The following is a 23,821-nucleotide window of genomic DNA, read 5'->3' as shown; positions in this document are numbered from 1 at the left end:
TAACAAGATACCTTATCGAATCAAATATAAAGTATGTATGTGTGTAATTATTAGAGGAATTTAAAGAGAAAAAAAGCCTGTACTCATATTTTGGGCTTAAGTAATTAGAATATGAATTAGACTACTTTTAAATTTCTTAATGATTTAATGATACAATTTTATTCCCAGCTATGGCTGAAACATAACTCTTAACAGCATTAAGTCAATTGTTGATAATGCAGTTAACATTACGAGGTACTGTTGTCTAACAGCATGACGGCTACAGTTGACATCAGTTTTTCAGAGAGTGATGTGGTGAAAAGCTTTACGCAGTTTAAAAGAGTGGCACTTTTAACTTAATCAAGGTAAAATAGATTAATAGTGGATAAATATACACACATGTATGTACATATGGGTGGATATTTTACAGTAATATGAAAAAATGTGTGGATTTTATGCACCGCATATAAATATACCTGAATTTAGTATTTAAAGAAAATTTATTTATTGACTTTTAAAGATATTTTACGGTCGCTAGATGTGAAATAAAATTTATACTTGGGTAAATAAAGAAGTTGATTGGCAGCAAGGAGTTAAAAGAAGATTAGTAAATATCACAGATTGAATGTTTCTAGATATGAAGGTTTCTAAAACAGTCAGAGGCAAATAATGCAATAGTTCGCACACTTCCCAACGTCAAACGTTTGCCGCTGTACAGGATGCAACGGGTGATCGAAGTAGAAGCACCTTTTTCAATAGCATATTTTTGTTACATCGCGCGTAATTCGTGTCAAGCTTTCATGATATTTTGGTTCAGTATTGTTTGGCATTTGGAAAGAATTACTCCTGAACAACATTTATATATCGTTCGGCCTACTGAGCGTACTATTCGCAACAGCATCACCCATCTTGAGACCCAACATTCTTAATTTGATGAAACTCGCTCGAATAGAAAATGTCCAGCAGGCAGGATGGACTTAGCGCATTTTTCGTAGAGATCTTAAAGTAAAAGCTTACAAAATACAGATCATGTGATATCGCACCCTTGGACTTATTCCTGTGGGGATATGTAAATTCTAAAGTCGTGCGGACAATCCTGCTAGAACATACTCGCAGCCAACACTTGAAAGAAATAATATTCAAATAATAAAAGCTAACTGTTTTTTTTTTTTTTTTGATGATAATAAACATTCCCCATTAAATTTTAAGTTGCTATGTTTTCTCTTTAAAAAAGTAGGGAACCTCGAAATGGGTCACCCTTCACTAAATACAATGCATACCAATGCATATTTTAAATTTCCAAAATGCCAGTGTTTTAGAAAGAAGTTGATTTTGATCCAAAATTTTGCCAAAAATCAGAATTTAGATCAGAACACCGCTTATCATTGTATAAAAAAATGTATACAAACCATGATAAAAAGTTTAACAGTGATCGTAACATTGTCTCCGACTAACTCCTTAAGCAAATTAAAAAAATTTGTTTCGAGTACAGTGCCCTAAAAAATATATAACTCTAAAACTATATTATTTAAAATTTTAGTACTTTTATTAATTTTTAACAGTATAGACTATCGAAATAACTAAAAATTAACTATTTAATGTGATGAATTGGTAGAGTGTATTGTAAAAAAAGTTTAGAAAAACAATACTTACATATATGAACTACATTGTATTACTGAAACTTATGATATAAAAATAAATTTTATTTAAAAAACACAAAATTAATTAATTAAATGACTACATAAATTCTGTGTATAATCGAAAAATCCTTATAAATTTAAGCTACAAATTAGGAAAATAATTCATTCATTAAAATTAAATGTCTAACATAAACACGCTTGGAGCATTTAAGGCCGATCACATTAAACTTTGGTCGCTTGGCCTGCAAATTTGCACAATCCACAGTAGCAACATGCGTTGGGGCATACAAATTTATGCATGTAGTCACTTCAAGTTTTGTACAAATAATTTAAATTCACACATAAATAACTATTTAGTTAATCAGTTTGTATTTACTTAACGTGAAGCAAACATAAAACAAAGGAAACCCATAAATATGACCGCAATGTAACACAGTTGAATGCCCAAAGCATTTTATTTACTACAACAGATACTTAATAAATACTATATGTATATATGTATATAGATACATACATTTATATGTATTTACATATGCACATTAGAAGTTGAAGCATGCTGTTTTGCAACAGGCACTTAGGAGGAGCTGCAAATATATTTTATGCAGCTCATGAGAGCATAAATAACTGTACTTGCGAAAATGTCTGACAATGAGTTTGCGTGCGTGCATGTGTGTGGGTGTTCGGGTGTATTTATGTCTGTGCGACTGTTCACACCATAATTACATGGTTAAGTCTTAGCAATATTTACCGTTGCCAGAATCCTTTCGCCACAAGCAAGCAAGCAAGCCAAAACCAGGCAGCCAAGTAAGCAGCCAAACTGAGCAAGCAAAGCAAAGCTTACCGAAGAAGCGACTTGCAACACAAGCGCGCAAACAAATAAACACAAACCAAAATGCTGAATATTGCATTTGCCGGCAAGTACCTGTGCAAAATGCCTGTACATATATGTATGTATGTATGTGTGCATGGGTTGGTGAATGCCACGCATTGTGCATGTTAACTGTTGATTTATGCCTGGCTGCTACTTGCCTTTGTTGCCACTACTTGGCACTACTGCGTAGCAGGCACAAGTATTTACATATTTGCTTGTAAGTATTTTGAGCAAATCGTTAGGCAGGTGTCTATGCGCTCGTCCGTCCATCCGTCCGCTTAGGCGTCCTTCCCTCCACCGGCTGGCTGTGACAGTGACAAAACGGCTGTTGCAGCACGCCAGCATGCCGTTAACCACACAGCACGTAGTAGCGGTATGCGTATGTTGCAACAGTTGCCACCAAAATACTGCTGCAACTGCAACTATGTACTGTTGCAACATTTAGTCAACATCTCTGTTGATGTTGATCGTCGGTTGGCTGGTTGGTTGGTTGGTTGTTGATGGTGTGCGGAAACTAGAAATTCTGTGCAGCAAATATGCATTGCGGTATTACGTAAATAGCTGCAACAGCAATTAGTACGGGCACAAAAATATCGATAGTCGGTAATTATTTTGATAAAAAATGAAAAATATCGATAATTGTACCGATAAGCAGAGAGAATTATGTTTTTAAACAAAATGTCGATATATTTTTTGCCTGCAACATTTTCATAAGCGATATAATGACTGAATGGATTTAACTCTTACTTGAGTATATGTATAAAGTATTTCAAGAGTATATCTTGCCTGTAAAGAGTTATGAGCTATCCGTTGAATAGTGATTTTAAAATAAGATGTACTAAAAATTTGGGATATCAAAGTGAGAATATGGCAATTGAACATCTACTTAAAAGGCGAGACCAGCTTAATAGCGCAAAGACAATTTTAAGTCACGATCCAAAGAACGAACAGACAAAGATCTCAAATTTCGGAAAATGTTGTTCTTGTTCTTTTATCGGGTACCTAATTCCCGTTACGGTAGTAAGGATTAGATAAGTTGTCATCCGCGTCATCCAACAGTAGGCCTAAGAAATTTGCTGTTTCGACTGGGCCAAGCCAAAGAGAAAGCGATGTCAGATGAGTAGGTTTAGTGGGCAAGAAAAGAGGTGGCCAGTATCAGGCGGAGACTCATTGCATGCAGAACATATATTGGATATTTCGGGGTCTATTCTGGATAAGTAGGATTTTAATCTGCTACAATATTCAGCACGTAGCAGCGCAAGGATCGCCTGTAATGGGTGGTGGTTTGAAGGTATTGTTGGCTCCACTGTAAATGGCGGTCAGTGCTTGTCGGAAGTTAGTAGCTTCCGAAGCCTCGTTGGCGTATTGTTCGATATCGTCGACGTAGTTGAGGAACGACCTCTTGATGCTCCCAGGGGGCGGTTCCTCTATGAGGATCGTTCTCTCGAAGGGTGGTTTCTGGTTCAAGCCACAAACTGTGCTGTATGAAGGTCGGCAGTAGCAAGGCCTCAAGTGTCTTCACTAAAGGGGAGAGGAAAGTTATCGTTCGATAGAACTCCCCTTTGTTGGCGAGTTTTCCAGGTTTCAGAAGTGAAACAACTCTTCCAAACTTCCACACATCGGGTATTTGAACAGCGGCAGGTTAAAGTACTCCTGTCGAGCCTAGATGCTTTAGCATCTGCATGTTGATTTCAATATGGCCAATGTATTTTGACGATTTTGCCTTGTTGATGACACTCTGAACCTTCTCATCGGTGAAAGTGGAGTTGAAATCAATTGAACTTGCTGGCCTAAGAGTTTTAATGAAAGTGAGTCGGGTTCACAAGAGTTCACCAATTGGTGAAATTGCTCAATCGTGCGGTAATTTTAATATATCCACCCTTTAGAAATATATATTTAAAACATATTTATTTCTGACTGAATAATAGCAACAGTTTTATAATCTTTGAAACTATATCTATACCATACATTTACAACACCATCGCATAGCTGAAGATAAATCGATATAATCTAAATACAACAAATACAAATCCAACAAATATACATTTTAACTCTCATCTCTAACAGATAGCGATAGGTAATAGTTGCATACTTAATTAGCTATTCACAAGCTCACCACACCACGAGCCAATCTAATTAAAATGTTGCACACCTTAACACAAATGCCGTTATGTATTGATTATTATTTTATCAAAAGACGTTTATAAATCTTCTAATCTCCAGTGAATAATTGATGTGTCAATTGGTTGTGTTTGAACACTGCAAAACGAATTCCTACGGTAGTAGGTTTGGGTACAGACTAAGACATGCTGGTAGGCCTTGTACACCTTTGGTCGAACCGACTGACACGGAGTAGGGTGAAAATCATTGTTAATAGTGAAAAGCTTGTAAATATTTGTGAATTCATTTACTTAATCCTGATTGTTTTATGAGCTTTACTCGTGTAAAGATGTCCAATAATTAACCGATTATTTAGTTTGTTGTGTGTGAGGGTTGCTTTGTTCTAAGAGATTTTGGCTGGAGTTGTTTATCAAAACATGGTTCGTTGTCCTATGAGAATCCACAAAGTATAAATATACCTTGATTAATTTTTATTAAAGTTTAACATTTGTATTCAATATTGTCCTAAGTTAAGTTAAAAGCACATTCCTATTATATAAGCCTCACTTGGACAGCTGAGCTCGCCAATTCATTGTGACACCTTAAACTCATATACAGACAAAGTGCTTTGAACCTGTCACATATTTGATGAGACTTCTGATATCAGTTTTGGCTATTTCAAAAAGTCCGTCGAACCTATTACTGCCAAGATGTTTCAACCTCAGCTTTTCAAAAGCTAGATAATGAAGGAGAAAGTTTCAGAAATATTTCCATCTCACCTACCTCCATACACCACACCATTTTATTAATTTGAATCCGACAAGATTGGCATTGCCACATGTATACCTCTTGAAAATTGCACAGTAAAATTGCTGAGATTACGGAAAGATGAGCTTTACTAAGTGCAAGTGGTTTAGAGGATCTCCTATAAACTAAAAATCAGAAGGACCTCGCAGTTGCAAAAGAGCTAGTTGTTTACCAAAGCTAAGCACTAACCAGCTCTATAGGTTCACCACTAGAATGCAAGAGGGCAACGGAAACGTTGAAAAATATGCTCAAGTCTTTTGCGTAGTCTAGTGTAGGGCACCTCGAAAACAGTGGAGCATCTCTTGTACACTTGTCCCGCATTCGCTGGACTAGGCTGTAAGCATCTGGGCTCACCACGGTATGATACACTGGAGGAAATATCGATATTGAGGCCGCAGAGTCTGTTAAAATTCGTGTCAAGCGCAGGCATCTTAAAGAGTGACTACTCCTCTTGGAGCTAGCAACTGAGTTTCATCTGGTATCGCAAAGTACCATAACTGGTATACGCGTGGTTTATTGGCCTATTAGATTAACCGAACATAAGCTAATCTTTAGGTAGTCTAGTTTACGACGAATACAAGTATTTGAGTGGCACAAAGCATTCAGTGAAATCATCGAAAACTTGCCTGATGCGAATCGTGCATCTACCACTGCTAATAGACCTGCAATTTCGACAAAAACGACGGCGAGTAGAGGCCGCTATGGGCAACGTAGCTGAGCATCTTACATTCATCATAGGCGTCATTACCAATGACACACGTGGGTTTATGAGTATGTCGTCGAAACAGGCCGAAAACGAAAAGACAAAAATATGTGAAAATCTAGTGTTTTAGGCTAAATTCGATCATATGGTAATTCAATTTCTACACATTGCACCGCTTACTCCAGATTTAAATTCTGGACAAATATTTCAAACTCAATATCAATTCAATATCTAACCTCAATTGTACTCACACAAATCTCTCGCTTATACAAGTATAATAAGCCACCCCAAAGTAATAGGAAGAAGGTTGCAAATTATTGCTTACTTTCAGGGAAGCTTTTAGTAGCTTTCAAGTGACATATAGTTTCACAGGGTTTCTTTGAAATTAGTTCACACGCCCTTATTGAACCACACCCTTTACAAATGCACTAGTTCTTGATAAAATTCACAACTTATTTGCTAGTAAAATATATTGACATATTTACAAGTAAGCAACATAAATACATATTTGCTTTATAATTAGGTGACAGTGATTGCAAATTATCGCATCAGATTGCAGACATTAGCATTGCCGGCGCCAAGCACATACCCAAGCACACATACATAATCGTTATCTGGCACCGGCAACTCAGTGAATATGTATGTATAGTATGTTTGTGGGGAGTGTTGCATTATCACTGCTCAAGTGACGGCGAAGAAAATCACGCACTGCAATTGTTTACATACTCACATTGCTGTTTATTCATATGTTGTTCATATGTATGAAGTGCGTGGAGCAATCGAAGAAGCTGAGTTCAACAATTGAGAGCGATTAAGTAACTAAGAGTTGATCTCTTGTTAAAAAGAGTACAACTTTGAGCGCTAAAACTTTGTAAACAAGGCCTTCAAGTTAATTTTTGTAACCAACATCAAACATCAAATTGGAACAATATACGGCGCTCGGCTGCCCAGTAACATAATACACTTCAAAACATATTTATCTTGATATTGATCAGTAAGCTTAAATGACAGATATACATTTGCTATTATGATCCGATGCAAACAATTTGTTTGATGATGGTACTGTTGTCTTAGACAGTAATCTATGACAAATTTGGCAAAGATATTTCCATACAAAAACACGATTTTCATACGTCAGTTTGAACAACAGCTATCTATACCTAATAATAGTCCAATAATCGATTCAGGCAAATGAGTAGAATCTTAGAGAGGTAAAAACTATTCAAAGAGGGTCGAGAACGCCTTGACGATGAACCACGTTCAGTACGGTCATCAACATCAACTAATGATCATCACGTCAATAAATTAAACAAATTGGTGCTTGAAAATCGACGACAAACGGCAGTCAGAGAGCTTACTGGCATCGTTGGAATATCGAAAGGATCAAAGAAAACCATTTTGAACGATCAGTTGGGCCTAAGAAAAGTGGAAACACGATTGGTTCCAAAATCAAGAACAGCGTCGGGTTATGGTCTTTAAAACAATGCTTGCCGACTGCTAGCACGTCATGAAAGATATTATTACTAGCGATGTCTTGTCTTGGATCTATGCTTATGACCTGGAAGCATACGACCGATTAGTCAAATATTATGGCAAAGGTGAGCCGAAGCCGAAAAAACCCATGTCAAAGCATGTCAAAAATCAAGGTTATGTTGACAGTTTTCTTCAATTGTCGGGATGTGGTGCACTCTGAACTCCTTCCAACCGGCCAAACTATCAACAGGGAATACTTTTTGAGCCTTATGTGGCATTCGCGCGAAACTATTCGTAAAAAGAGTTCGGAATTATAGGCCGAAATCTCTTTTTTTTTGCCTAACGATAATGCACTGTAGCATACTGCATTAATTCTTCGTGAGTTTTTCGCCGAATTTTAAACCAATATCTTGCTGCAACCACCATATTCGCGTTAGGTTTAGGTCCATGTGATTTCTGGCTATTTAGCAACTCAAACGACCGCTTCGAGAAAACCGTTTTGAGTCAATTGATGCCATTAAACGTGAATCGCTATACGCATTGAAGTCGATTCCGTAAATTGACTTTAACCACTGCTTCAAGGATTGGAAAAAAATTGGCGCAAGTGTATTGGGGCCAAGGAGTATTACTTTGGGGGCAATGACATAGATTTTGAACACGAGAATTTTAAAATTATGAAGAAATTTTTAATATTTTTTGCTCATAGTAGTCCATGACAACTTTTGGAAAAATCCACTCGAAGATGATCCTAAGCAAAATTTCTAAAGTCCATAAATATGTTTTGATCTAATACAATATTATAATTAACCTGTGGGTTACCAACCTTTGAACAAAGAACTATGACGACGCAATACCATTAGGAGTAATATTATAGCGAAGAGTTAGTGATTCACTATATAAAATAAAACTTCGGAGCTTAAACGATGAAAAGCAAATACACAAACCTCACGTAATCCAGAATATTCCATAACTTTTCGCCTTTTTCAATTGCTTTTAAAATCACCTGTTTTTCACCTGCCAGCGTTGGCTACAATTCTCATAGATATTGCTGCTGTACTCGTGTATGTAACTACTCTCTTACACTAATCAAACGAGCGCCAACCAATGGAGCGTGCGCAGAGCGCGTTATCACTAGACCAAGTTTACTGTTATACACCCAAGTCACTGAGTAGGTGGCGACACAACATACGCCGCACTGAGCGATGCCACACTTGAGTAAACAAGCAAGAGCCAAGATCGCCGATCAGCAAGCAGCATTCAACCGGAACGAGTGAGCGTATCAATGTACATGCGAGTAAATGAAGTAAAACAGCTGAGCAACAGCGTAGAGAATTCGTAAAACAGTTTAAAACTAAACTGCCTTGAGGCCAAGTCCAACAGTTATAAACGAAACTCTAATGAGGAAAGTGCACGATAGAAACGAGGTAAATAATTGTATGTGAAAAAAGGTAGTAAACAACAAAAACAAGTGCTAACAAAACGCAATAGCAGTGTACATGTGTGTGCAAAAAGGTGTGTTAGAAAAATTTATTATACTATATATTGCGATATTTAGTCGACGCCCGAGCTTATTGATATAAAGTGATGATTTTTAGAGAAATACGGTTAAAATAATGAATTTTCTGTGTCAAAAAAAGCAACAGAAGCGGAAAAAATGTATGTGTCAATTGTGGAGTTAAAAAAAAAAATATAAAAAAAAAATATATATATAAAGTGCATAAGTATACAAAAACAAAATTAAAATTTCTGTCTCTTATACACATCTAGATGTGTATAAGAGACAGTAATATATGTATGTATATAAAAAATAGTAATAATAAAAACTAAAAAAAAAATTAAATATTTAAATGAAGTATATGTAATATATAAAAGCAAACAAAAACACAAAACTAATATTTAAAAATTAAAAAAGTTTCAAAATTCAAAAAAAAAAAATTTAATTAAATATATAAAAACTACAACAAAAATAAGTTTTATTAAAAATATGCAGTGTATTTTTGCGAATTGCGTCAAGTAAAATTAATAAAATATTTGTAACTACAACTTACACGGGTGTCCAGTATATAACCAGCGTTGTACGTGCCTTTTGAACATTTTTGCAGCTGCTTTATGGCAAAAATATTTTTAAAAAATTATAATAATTGACGTTGACATTCAAATCGACACAACTGAAATTAAACAGGCTAAAAATACATATGTATGTATGGATATGTGTGTATGTATATAACGCTATGTGCCTTTATTCAAATCAGTCGTTTTGACGTTCAAATGACAAAATACATGCAAATATTTAACTCGAATCAATAAAAGCCACCAATATACTGGGACTAAGCGCACTTGAATAAAATAACAAAAATAATAACACACTAGAATTAAACAACAACAAGCAAAACTGGAACAAATTAGAATAATACAAATTTTTGGTGATACAGTCGATATGCGATTTAAGGTGTATTATAACGGTTATATATTTTCTGAAAAATAATAATAAGAAAATACTGTTGGAAATAGACTCATAAATATTTTCTGTATTCGCATAAATTTACTGTTGGAAGAAATTCAAATTTGTGACAAGTGCTAGCCGAGCCCTGAGAGATATTATATGTAAATATTTTCTTAGAGTTCGGAATAGTGGTACGGTGTACTATGTACAACTATCCCGAACGGTTATATATCTTGAGAAAAGTAAAAATACTTTTCAAAAGCTACTAATAACAACATATTTTCTATGAGTTCGGTTATTTTTCTATGAGTTCGATTGTCAAAAAAGTCTTGCGGTATTTTCGCTGGTTGGCGCTGAGAGCGCGTTGTCTAGTTTTATTCGTCGCGTCGGGTCTTGCTATACCTTTTTGGAAAGCTCATTTTACGCGAAATATGAAATCTGCTTTATGCATCTGTGATTAATGTACGAGTAATAAAATTACTAAAAAATATAATTTTAGGAATCTTTATTGAAATTAATTATTTTTAACATACTAGAGTTGCGGTTATAGCTGGACGTTTCGCTGAGAATTTTCGATAGTATATACTAATTTTGTGAGGCTTGCGCTTTTCACATGTCGCCGACTTTTAACTTGTCAAGCATTACTTAACGATGAGAAGAAAGCAAAATAGGCAATGATTGCTCACCAGTTACAAGTGGGTTATCAAAGTAGGCCATAGAATCATAGATCTTTAAATAGTTGGAATGACTAGTGAATCATATATTTTCGAGGAATTGCGGTTGCGACGTTGAAGAAACTGTTAATAAAGTAGCCTGATACTACATCTATAAAGGCTAGATGTCTTGAATAACGTAATAACTATTAATATTCAGTATAATAATAGCTTTGTTGGTGGCTAATAATTTTTTTTAGTGCTCTGTATACTGATTGTTAAGGCGGAGAAATTTTATAGACATTTATAGTAAAAGGTGATCCATTTTGAGCCTCCCTACTTTTTTAAAGTGGGTGAAATGGCAGCTTTCTTTAGGTTGCTTCTCTTTCCAAATTTTGCTTGTTTACATACCCATTGAGCCAGAAATGGGCCTCAACGCTGAACAAAATTCTAAAGAGCACATAGGGTGAAGTAATGTCGCTTGGGAAGGTCGAGTGGCTTCAGTTCTAGCACATGAGAATCTGTCGAAAAAAAGGCTACTGGAAAAAGTGCTTCTACTTGGATTAAACGTTAGACTATTACAGATTTCTTGCCTTGACAGCTTTCACACACAGGGCTTACTCTTACGAAAGCTTATGAAAGCTCAATCTGCTACTTTAAGTACATTTATTCTTTCCTTGCATTGTTTTGTGATTTCACATTAGATAATTAATTATAATTTCACTTCTCGACGATATTATTATGAGATTTTCGGGATTCACTAAAACAAAAATAAGATGATTATCTGATCACTTTAGTTGCTACTAATTCAGTTTTCATTCAAATGCCTCGAAGAGCTGCGTCTTTCAAAACTTCTCTAGCTAATGGTGGAATAATTAGATGACCGTGGAGAAATTTATTTTGGTTGAAATATTTTTTTTTTGTATCCTTATTTTAACTTTTTCTCAAACTATGCTGAGCGATTACACTTCTTTTTTGCAGTAAAGCGCCGAAAGCGATATAGGCATTAAAGTCAATTTTATCACTAATGCATTCTAAATAAAAAAGAATGCTCTGCCGGTTAGAGTTTCACTAATCAAACCAAAACTAATACTATAGGATTTGCCAATAAGAGAAATGATTTATTTTCAAAATCAAAACGCACTAGTTGTTAAGGAAATTTAAATGTTTTCATGTCATGTGAAGTATAACGTCATTCATATGACCTCCACTGCTTCTTTTGCAGGAACGAATTCGATTAACGAAATTCCCGAGTACTTTTTTCACTAAATCAAGTGGTATGTTATGAATAACACTTTCAATATTGACTTCTGAGGCTTAAAAAGGGCAAACAAATGGCAACACTTAACCTAACAAAAGCACTAGTTTAATTATTTCGAGCGCAAAAATTAGAGTTCTCACAAATTGAAATAACTACATTTTTGAGCACTCAAAATATCGAGTCATCCACCGTATAGTCATGACTTGGCAACAATGACTTCTTTTTATTCCCGTTCGTAAAAAATAAATAGGAGGTCAATGCTTTTCTGCCCCTAAAGAGTTTCTAGAAGTGTTTAAAAGGCATGTTTTGGAAGTAATTCAATCAGAGTGGCGAAAGTTCTTCCACAATTGGTTCAAAAGTATTTACATCTCAATTGAGATTATTTTGAAAAACAATAAAGCCCTTTTCGATGATCTATATGGCTCTAATACTGAAATATAAAAGGTAGTCCGTTTGTGTATACACATACATCATTTCAAGAGTTCGAATAACGTCAGTGCCGATCTTTGCGCAAAGCAATACCGTTACGTAATTCAACCTGCGTAGACAATTCTAAAGTCATAAATATTTACCAAATTTAATGTTTTTTTTTTTTATTATACTGGTATGTGTTGAATATTGCATAAGCTTCGTCAACGGCTGTTTCAGCACTACGCTGACAATTACTTTGTAAGAATGATTGTTTTTTTTTTTGGTTTTTTTTTATACACGTGCTGAAACATTTTCCGCAAGTGCTGAAAACAGCTGTCACCACAAAAAGTGCAGACTTGGAAAGACACATTGAAAATATTTTAGTTATATAATATTTTATTTTCTCTTTTTATTTTTATTTTTAACGGCTAACTAGTGTAATTTCTGCAACACTTTTTTGCAACAACAAGACTGATTTTTTTAACACTTTTATTGAATTTGTTTTTGTTATTAAATTTTACTATTTTTCCATTTGAAATATTTGACACATTTGCGCATGCCGCGATCAAAATAAATAAACTCGCGACATCGATTGTCTCCTAGCCATAACAGTGTGTGCAAAAAGTGCAACTGATTTGCAATTTTTCGATTTTTTTGTAATTTAATAGTTTTAGGATGCAGCTGCCATGCAAAAATTATGGTGTGAGCAAATACATGCAATTTCACACATTTGCCGGCACATACGTATATTTATTTGCATGCATAAAAAATTGATGTGCAAGGAAACCAGTTTTCACACTCAGCATCAGCCGCCATTCACGCCCCTACGTTGCCACACCTGCGATATCCGCAATCGCTTAACAAAACTCATTTCGCGCTAAATGCTTTTAGCGCCCTTTTTTATTGTTTTAACTCATGCAGATTTCTGTTTTTTATTTCGTTGAACTGCGTTAACGCCCAAAGTGCGGCTAAAGATTTTAATCTGCAGGAATCCCAAGGATCGTCATTGATTTGTTGTCGCGCTTTTTTATGCGCCGCTTGTCGCACGCTCAGCTGCTGCCATCAGTGGCTTGACAAGTTTTTTTTTTCTTTTTCGCATTTTTTGCGCGCATTTTAATTGAATTTATTCCCTTTTGGCGGCATTCCTTACAAAACTGTTTATTTTTATTTTGCACCGCTTTTGCTTTAAACATTTTCGTGGAATTCGAATTCAGTAGATAAGCGCACAAACATACATATTAATCTGTAAATATTGGCATATAAACCGAAACCCTCACTTATTTGAAGTTATTTTTAAACATTTTTCGCCTGCAAATTATAATTTTCCCTACGGTGCACGTGTGCGGTCTGGTGTAGATAATTAATACCGGCTGGCAGTTCATTACACCATTTAATTGTATTGCGTTGACGGCTAAATGCGCTTCAGCTGCTGACTTCGACGGTTGGATATGCTGCTATGAACTTGTAGTGATTTTATTTAGCTTTTTCTGCTACATTCCGAATTAAATAAGAAACCGAGTTCGAATGGAACAAGTTGGCGATTGAGTTCGCGATCAGAGATCGATGCCAACATTCAACCAATTGATTAGTATAGGGTGCCAGAGAGAAGGACTTCAAACCAGAAGAAATACCTGTAACGCACTACACAGCTCTATTTCTTGCAGCACAAAAGGACATATAAAAATCTTATTGCTGTTGGAGCGGCAGAATTTTGCGGAATTGACAGTCCTGGCCGGATAAAAATTCAGATCCATTAGGGTTACGTAGACCCAACTGTCGTGAGACCCGAATCTGTATCCTGATTTTGATCGGTTAGCTTGAATGCTATAACGGTTCCTTCTAAACAATTTGTTTGGAGATTGGATTATTGCCTTGAACAATCATTTATATCAAATATCGTGAAGATATCTTGTCAAATAAAAAAGTTTCCATACAAAAACTTGTTTTCAGTTGGTCAGTTTGTATGACTGTTATAAGCTACTTCTAATATCCAAATGGTACTTTCGGAGATCATAGCGTTGCTTTGGATAATAAGTATTGTCAAATTCCGTGAAGATATCTTGTCAGATAAAAAAAAAGTTTTCGATACAAGTGCCTGAATTCGATTGATCAGTTTATGTGGCGATTCCGAGAAAAGGAAGAAGATATACTTTATAAAAGACCCCAGACAAACCTCTGGGTTCCGACAAATCACGTCGGAAACTTTATATACACTGTTCAGTGAATACAAATCTGAGGGAATTATATATGTAGATTTGTGGTTTTAAGATGAAATTCCATTAATCTTAGTTGACATTAGATAATAATTACAAATGTAATGTAATATTAGAAAGTCGAAGCTGCTTCCTAGAAATAATTAATGCCTATTATCAGATATTGAGAATAATTACTTAATGTAATTATCAATACTATCATATACCACTACCTTAGGCCTTGATAACATTATCCATAAACAGCGCATTATAGTCTAGGACTGTGGTTTCGCTGGAAACATATTACGACGAACTTATTCGCGATTACGAGAGAAGTCTTAATTGATTTCAAATTGCTTCAATGCAATGAATTTAACGGGACAATTACATTTGCAGTACGTGCAGTTTCGATTATATTTTATAAAAATACCAGAAACTTCATAGAAGAACTGACAACTATCTCTAGTAATAAAATGTGGAAAGAAAGTACTTTTGCAGGTTTTCTATGACGCTTTATACGAGTATAACCTTATGTATGTATGTATTTGAAGGTCATCTCTTGACTGAAATATATCTCGCTATTGATATATTTTGCCTACTCAGCTGCAGCAAATGGGAGACATTCCTCTGCAACCAACGGATATAGTGAAATACCTAGGGCTCATCCTGGACATGATACTTTCATAGAAGAAGGCAATGATTGCTTTATAATGCTGTAGAGTAGCCATTGGAAAAATGTAGGGTCTCTCAACGAAAGTGGTCCTCTAGCTCTACGACATCATAATCAAACCCATTATGTTCTATAGGGCTCTAGAAGAGACCACACCTGTAAGGTTCATTCCAACGCTACCACTTAACGCCAACTTGCACATAGTGCCCGTAGTCATATCGAAAGGAATATGGCTGCGAAAGTAGCTATCAGATTCATAGAGACTTATCTGAACATTCGAATGGCCTCTCTTAGACTTCATAGAGGAAAGATGGTGGAGGGGTTTACTATCGGAGCTATAAACTCCAGCTTCAAACTTCCTGACTATTGCAGTGTATTCCCATCCGGGGTTGCAGCCCTTAAGCTAACAGTAGATTTACTACTCCGAAGTGCAGCCTCCTTTAGAGAAGGGACTATCCACTCAGATAGCAGATCGACGATACTGGCCTTGAACTCATTAACAGTGCGTTCAGGGTTTGTCAAGATGTATCTTACCTCACTATCAATAGCATCAGATGTCTTTGATAAGACTTTTACAGGTGCTAGGCCACAGCGAAATCGCAGGAAAAAGGCACCATAGAACCGCTATCGGTTGAATGAGAACGGCTCGTTGCTATCTTATTAGCTTGTGTCGTATCACTCGATAGCTGGGCTTTGCGGAAGCTTGGCCATCAGTGGGCCACCATCGGTTCATGCCTTTTAACCCAAGATCGTTCGCAAGAGATTTATTGATTTCTTTGCCCTTAATGAAGCTAGCCTCACGGTAGTCATATTACCCAAGACCACGTTTGCCGATTCTTAGTTTTATAAACCACTGTACACGTTTCGGGCGTATAATTATAACCGCAGCCAACTTCATTTGAGTTGAAGCTTACAAAAATGGCATTCAAAGATAGCTTTAAGGCTTTCACTTGCCTATTGTAGGACATCTAAATGCATAAACAAAACCTGGATTTTTTTATATTCTACTTAACAAAAGCTTAATAAAAAGTATTCGGAATAACTCAGTATTCAAAATTCAATAAACAAACGATATAGGGTTTTGTTTTTGAACTTCTTTGGTGAATTCTATTTTCACTTCAGCAATCCTTTATTTAACGGTGTTTCGAAAAAAAGACTTAAAAATGTTTAGTTCAATGCCTTATTGGCCTTAAACAATTGACCAAAAAGGGGGGCACGCGAAGAGCTGCATGCAACAAATAGTGCAATTTGTGTTATTTTCCGACTTTCCGCATTTAGAACAGAAACAAAATAGTAGTTGTTTAATCGCTAATAAGCACAAAAACAACAGTAACAACAACAAATTGAGCACAATGTAGTATGAACGCTATGTATGTTTGTATGTACATATGTAGCTGGCATGAGGAGTGAGCTGCATGCGATTACATAGTATTGTTATTATAGGTCAGTGCGTTTCACTTTCAATGCGCTGATAATGCCAAAGACTAAACAAATCAAGCGTTGAAACAACAATAATAACAACCACATTAGCAACAACAACAAGACAGTGTTAAAAGCTGCAAATATGCAAGTGTGTGTGTTTTTCGCATGCTGCCGCCGAAGAAACAGCCAATTCATTCATAAACAAAATCTAAATGAGTAGTAGAAGAAGAGGAAGAGCAACGTGAAGTGCACAAAAGTTAATAGGCAAAGTTTTGGCATATTATTTATTAAACAAAACAAAGAGCGCGAGAGAAAAGCAAAATGGAAGAGAAATGCACGCAATGCAAGCGAATAATTGTGCGTGTAAATGAGTGTGTATACATACAAATATGAATGTACATACATACATATATGATAGATGCAGATGTAGGAATGTGCGTGTGTGTTTGCATATATGAATGTATGTATGTATGAATATCGTTACTTATGTGATAGCGCAGCGTAAATGTTGCATTAAAAATAATAATTTAAGAAAAAAAATAAAACAAAAAAAACTAAACCTTCGCGTCCAACGAAGCTATGATACCCTACACAATATAAAAAGTTTCTCAAACAAAAATTTAATTTTCATTGGTCACTTTGTATGGCAGCTATATGCTGTAGTGGTCCGATATGAGCAAGATGTTTGGAGATTGTAACATTAGCTGAGGCAATAAACTGTGCCAAATAGCGATAAGATACCTTGTCAACTGAAAAAGTTTTCCATACAAAGACTTGATTTTGGCCAATCACTTTGTATAGCAGCTGTATGTTATAGTGATTCGATCTAAACAATTTTAATGGAGATTATAGCGTTAACTCGGAAAATAAGCTGTACCAAATTTTGTAAAGATATATTCGGTAATAAAAAAGTTTCTCATACAAGAACTTGATTTTGGCCGAGAATGTAGCATTATTTCAGCCAAGCAGCTGTGCCAAATTTTGTGAGGAAATATCGTCAAATACAAAAGTTTCCCATACAAAGAGTTGGCTTCGATCGTTCAGTTTGTATGGCAGCTTTATGCTATAGTGGTTCGATCTGAATAATACGAGTATATTTTGAGATTATAGCGCTGCCTATTAAAATAAGCTGTGCCAAATTTCCTAAAGATATCTTCACTAATAAAAAAGTTTTCATTCAAAGACTTCATTTGTATTGCGAAATTGGCGATTCCTATAAATGAAAGCTTCTTTTGGAGAAAATAACGTGTGCAAAATTTCAGATCAATATCCCAAAAGCTTAAGAACTAACTCGCGTACATATATACAGACGGACATGTCTAAATCGCCTCAGCTCGTCAAGCTGATCATTTATATACAATATTTTTTTTAAGTCTCGACGTTTTCTTCTCAGTGTTATCTCAGTGTTGTTCAGGGTGTAAATATGAGAGCGAATGCAATGATAAACATAAACAACTTAAACCTGACATTACTATGCGTTTCACACAAAACGCTACGCTTTAATTTATAAATAAATTCGCCGACGATGGAGTTGCTTGCTTGACGGCGGCAACAAATTGATGTGGCAGCCGTAAGGGGGCGCAAATGTAAACAAGCAATGCCAATTGCCACAATAATATTTTAATAAGAATCGTTGAAATAGAAAACAAAAAGTAAATGCTAGTAAAGTGCCAAAACAAAAACAACGACCGAAAGGCAAAATACAAAAGAAATCGCTGCGAAGAAAGCAAAGGAGTTGCAAGCGTACTAGCGCGCTGACAATTGCAATTAAGGAATGTAATAAGACGACAACGACAGATATCTACACGCATACATACATACAAGTGAATGAAAGAAATGTGGTCGAACGCAGTTGGGTACGTGGAAGACCATACGGCTCCCTGGCGGGAAAATTTTTGCACTTTCTGATAATGTACACTTAATGGGCGGCTATTTTTAAGCGTTCCTTAAGTAGTTTTTATACCCTGAACAGTATATTATATATGTATATATTAAGTGATATGCGTGACAAACGTAAGCCGGACCGCGGATATCGAACCGATATAGGAAACCGCCAACATGACTTCCAAAAAGTACACAGTACCACCACAGCACTTAGCGCCTTAAAGACCAAAATAGTTCGTGGCCTTAACCAGAAGCCACCACAGTCGATGACGTTAAGATTCCGATTGTCTAAACTTTTAGGTGTGACTTTCGACAGTCTGTACTCCTTCACTTCTCATACGTAAGTCGCTTGCCGCCACCACATGGGGAAAGAACAAAGAAACATTTTTGGAAACTTACAAGGCAATCTGCCGGCCAGTCCATAACTACGCCGCACCAATATGATCACCTGCTTGGAGTAGAACCGCCTCCTAGGATCACCAAGAAGTCATTCCTAAACTACGTTGATGTCATAAAACAATACGCTGACTAAACTTCGGAGGCAACTAACTTCCGACGAGCACTAACCGCCATTCACAGTGGAGCCATTAACACCTTCACCGACTCCATGCAACAATTGCTGACAAATGAGCAAATCCAAAGTGAAAACGATGCAAATTGTCGTTTTTTTTTGACATCAAATGCATCGTCCACCGTGAATTGTTCCTCCTGAACAAACCGTTAACGCGAAGTCCTCAAGAGACTCAAACGAAGGGTTAATCGAGTCTGACAAGACATAGCAGCCGATTCGCCGATTCGAAATTACAACAGGACAACGGCCCGTCTTACAGCATCTTTCTTGTGAACAGTTACTTAACTAAGCATCCCAATGCTTCCGTAGCCACCCTACAGCCCAGATGAGGCTCCCCCGAACTTTTTTTCCCTTCCTGAAAATGCCGATGAAAGGCAAGCATTTTGAGATGATAGAGTGAATCCAAGCAACATGCACCTCGGCTCTTAAGGCTATTCCGGATCGCGTTGGCAGCGCTGCATCGTCGCATAAGGAGCCTCTTTTAAACGTTTTTTAAAGAATTGTAAAGATTGGTTAAATCAATTCTTTTAAATCCACTCAGTCTTATTACTTTCTGTACAAACCCTGTATCTAACATATGTCCAGCGTATAATTAGCCTCTTTGCATGTGCTGCTAACCCTATTCATCTGACATGCTTCTCCGTTTGGTCCGACCCCGACGAAACTGCACGTTTCCGTTAGGATCACCTCGACAACAACTTATCTAACCCTTACCATCCTAACCTAAGATTAGGTACGTATTACAATAACAACAACCGCTATAGAATGTAGCTGTCATACAACCAGATCGACCAAAGCCAAGATAAAGATATTATTAAAGATTATTTTTCCTTTAATAAGTAACCTTAATTCGAATTCATGGTTCTTTATATCAACACGTAGTTAAAAAGACCTATCGGAAAGTTCAATATCAGCCAGTTACATTTTTAGATTCAATTATGTATATAATTGTCATGAAGAATGCAGCAGTGAATGGCATTATAGCTTCGGTTCAGCCGAAGTTAACTTGTTTGTATTTTTTATCAATAAAAAATTTAGTTTATTTGAAATATTCATAACATAAGCGAGTTATGTTACATACTTACGTATATATATATATATATATATATATATATATATGTATGTATGTATATATGTTTCATGGCGGGAGGGAGTCTTCTGGCAGCGCCATTGGAAGCACCGAATAGTTCTTTTGTAAGCCTTCTATTGGCTTAATGATAAGTATGCGTTCAGCTATTTGCACTCAAGCTGCGCGCTCGATTATGATTCATGCGTTAAATTGCTTAATTATGTATGTACACATATACATACATACATATGTAAGTAAACAAAAGTGTAGTACGTGCATTAAATACGCAATTAATAATTATTTAGTGTGTTACTATAAATAGATAAGACTATTGACATAGAGTTTGATCCGATTTAGGCATCGACCTTCGAAAACAGTGCCTTTGTGGGCCCAGAGTATGTTTACCAATGTACAAAATATTTCTGACAGCCGCCTTTAGATTACCAATTGAGTTGGTTAATCAGCACTGACTTCGCTTATTGTGAACGCATACGGTGAAACAAATATCCTACGACACACAAACACACACAAATGCATAAGTGGATATCACATTTATGTACATACATATGTATTTACGTATACATAGGTACATGAAAAGATGCAAATAAACATATCTGCAAGTATGTATGTTTGTGCAATAAATTTAATTTATTGTTGTGTTTCCATAAATGCAAATACAACATGCACGCACGCACACATTAACACTCAAGCGTTCGTTGCATTTTCAGGCGCGTTCAATTGAAGTCGGCGAAGGGCAAAGCGCCCCAAGCAAATACCTTCTAGTGATTGCAAAGTTAAAGCACTCGGTCGAGGTCGTCCCTTGGATTTTGCAAACGCTTGTACATACCAGATGCATACATATGTACGTGTCAAAAATTTTCCACAGCAAATAAGAAGTAAGGAATTTAGTTCTTCCTTACTTCTTATTCGTCAGGTACTGAACAAAAATAACATAACAGCTTGACACGACTAATACGTAATTTGTCAAAAAAAAGGTCATTGAATAAAGTAACCCTACTTGAATCACCCGTTACTACCAGGTGGTATACTGTACTATGTTACAGTTATTGACATTTGTCAATGCTTTACAATACCTCGTATAATAATTTCATCATAATATGTGGCCACCTGCTTTGAAGCCGTTAAACGCTAACAGATAACAACCCAAGCAAACTGGTATCAATGTCAAGTTGAGTAGCATGAAATACCGCTACATTTTTACCTAATTAGTCATAATCTTATTTTTTTATCAGTTATTTATTATTATTGTATTTCTCTAGAAATTATGAATGAAACTGATTGTGCTGCTAACTTGGCCAAAATGCGCACATACAAACCAAAGTCAACAAAATTCAAGTGATTGCCAATAATGTTATAAATCACAAGGTAAACATTTAGGTTTACGAAATGGTGAAATAACACATAATTTTTTTAATAGTGCTCTTATTGGTGGGTGTTATTTTAAATACCTTATAAGAGCCTGGAATGTGAAATCACTGTTATTTTACATCATCATCAGCCGATTTATTTCAAAAGTTATAAATCTTGTAAGCACAATGCAGAAATAGATAAGATAGAGCGTGGTTATTACAGATAGAAACAATGTGATTTACAAAATATCGGATTTTTTACTATGTTGGGGAGAAAAAATTTACTGTGGTGTAAAAATAATTTGCATTTTACAGTGAAATGTAAAATTTTAACAATTATGATTAAATTTTAAGCAGTAAAGAAGCCATCAAGGCCATTTGAAAGTTTTTAAAATTTTACCTAGACCCTAAATCAGAGCCATAAAAAATGTTCGCTTTCATCTATCATAATTTCCAATTATTGATTAAATCGTTAATAGACATTAATCAATAAATTCAAAGAGCTGTGTTGATTTTTTTTAGTTTTTTTAGGTCTAAAATAATAATTCGTAAATCCGTACAATTTCTTGTCATCAATGTCTTGTGTGATTTAGCTTTAAGTTCCTTCTCCTTATGCAAACTGTCCATGCTTATTTTACTTTATTTCGTTTTTTTCTGTTCTCGAAAGCTTCCAAGTAACGCAGGATTTAAATGTCCCGTCATTTCAATTAATCTTCGCAGTTGACGATGTTAAAACACTATAGATATTTTGTATTAATTTTTTTCTTTCGTTCTTTTGAAATTTTGTTTAATGATGAAGACACCTTGTACTATCGTGTAACGCTCCATTTTTACTAAGTCTAAACTGTCAGCTGTCGATTTGTTTTTATAGGGTTGTCAACACTTTACTACATAAATGACAGCATCTTCGTCTTGCTGTATTTGTTATTTCCAATGTTTCGTTTATTTTGGCATGCCCTTAATCATACCATTATTAAATGCAGTTAAAACTCTCTAAAAATGTAAAACGCTTGGTAGCCAATACAAATTTGCACAGGCGCTTAATTTTCATTCTCGCCAGTTCTATGGGATGCCTGAAGGTATGCGCTCCCAAGTGTTGTTTCTACCACATTTTTTTCCATACAACTTCTTTAGATGGTGTGTGGTAGGATTACCAGCCTTACTGCGTGGGCGATAATAAGCCCAATGGGCTGTTAAGAGCCAAACAACTAGCGAGAGGCTAGCTTTACTGCAGGCAAAGAGACCTTGCGATGGACCTTGTGCCAAAAAGATTTTGCGACAGCTAATTAGTAGTACAACACAAGAGCACGTCAGCCATTTCTGATGAGTGTCACTCCATCAAACTTAGGTGTCAGAATGCCGTCACTACCAACCCAGCGTTCTACCAAAATCCTATAGAGCTAATCTTACTCATAATCCAGTTCTAAGTCGTCCAGGAGTTGAAAAGCCGTGAAAGCCGCAGATCATTTAGCGTTCCCCAAGATGCACTAACTTAGAGGCGACCTGCACTACATACCTTTTCATATACTAAGTGAAGAAATTCTTTTATTAAATTATCATAGAGTACCGACTATATGAATTTTTTATCCTCTGCCTTCTAGCCAATTACTGATCTCACCAGCATCGTTGATATTCTTCTTGCAGCTGCTATACCTTGACATTATATGTGGATTAAGTTTACGATTATTTACAATTTTTATCATGGGTTTAGAAGTATATTTGGCATTGAGATTTCAAGTTTACCGTTAAGAATGTCTAGAGTTTTTACGTTTTCTTAAGAGAGCTGCTCACCACTTTCTTATCATAGGTGACCTTTGGCGCCGGCGTAAGCTTATTCAATATTTACGCCCAACATTTGACTGAAGCTATTTAATATTTGCTTGCAGCACTAGAGCAGTTTAAACTAACACTAAGCCACAAAAAGGTTACTCCCGGCCAAGGTGTTACTTGTACAAATGAGTTACGGTGCATACATATAAACATATTTACATAAATCTGCATTTGCGTACACGCTTAGCAGCTAAAAAAAATGCCCGCCGGCAAGTGGCAAGTGGACTATTGTCGAATAATTTACAAAAACAAAGCAGAATATTTGAAGAATAGACTAAACAATGCGCCAGCTCATATCAGAAACCATAAACAAAGACAAGTATTGTGTATGCGAGTCGTAAGCAAGCAACTGAACCGGCTGTGTGTATACAAATAAACAAAACACCTGTGCGCATGCGCGTCAATACCATGCGTGCGCATTCCTGGCTACCAACAAGTCCAGTTGCTAGAAAATGTTAACAATTGTAGAGTG

General features: G+C 35.9%; 1 protein-coding gene across 9 annotated transcripts in view; it reads left to right on the top strand.

Moving 5' to 3' along the window:
- The first annotated feature begins 8,892 nt into the window (after window positions 1–8,892).
- LOC108974976 (platelet-derived growth factor D) overlaps window positions 8,893–23,821 on the top strand; it is a 34,482-nt gene continuing 19,553 nt past the window's right edge. The window contains exon 1 of one of the 9 annotated variants that reach the window (XM_018943139.1): window positions 8,893–8,997. The gene's annotated coding sequence lies outside the window, so the exon portion shown is untranslated. Of the gene's footprint in view, window positions 9,086–9,207; window positions 9,230–10,002; window positions 10,023–10,157; window positions 10,178–23,821 lie in introns of those variants that run through there. The other 8 variants (XM_018943147.1, XM_018943140.1, XM_018943138.1 and 5 more) reach the window with 8 other exon arrangements.

Source organism: Bactrocera latifrons, unplaced genomic scaffold (assembly GCF_001853355.1).
Source record: "Bactrocera latifrons isolate USDA-ARS-PBARC rearing strain unplaced genomic scaffold, ASM185335v1 scaffold_6, whole genome shotgun sequence".
NCBI lineage: Eukaryota > Metazoa > Arthropoda > Insecta > Diptera > Tephritidae > Bactrocera > Bactrocera latifrons.
This window is presented reverse-complemented; position numbering and strand designations above follow the sequence as displayed.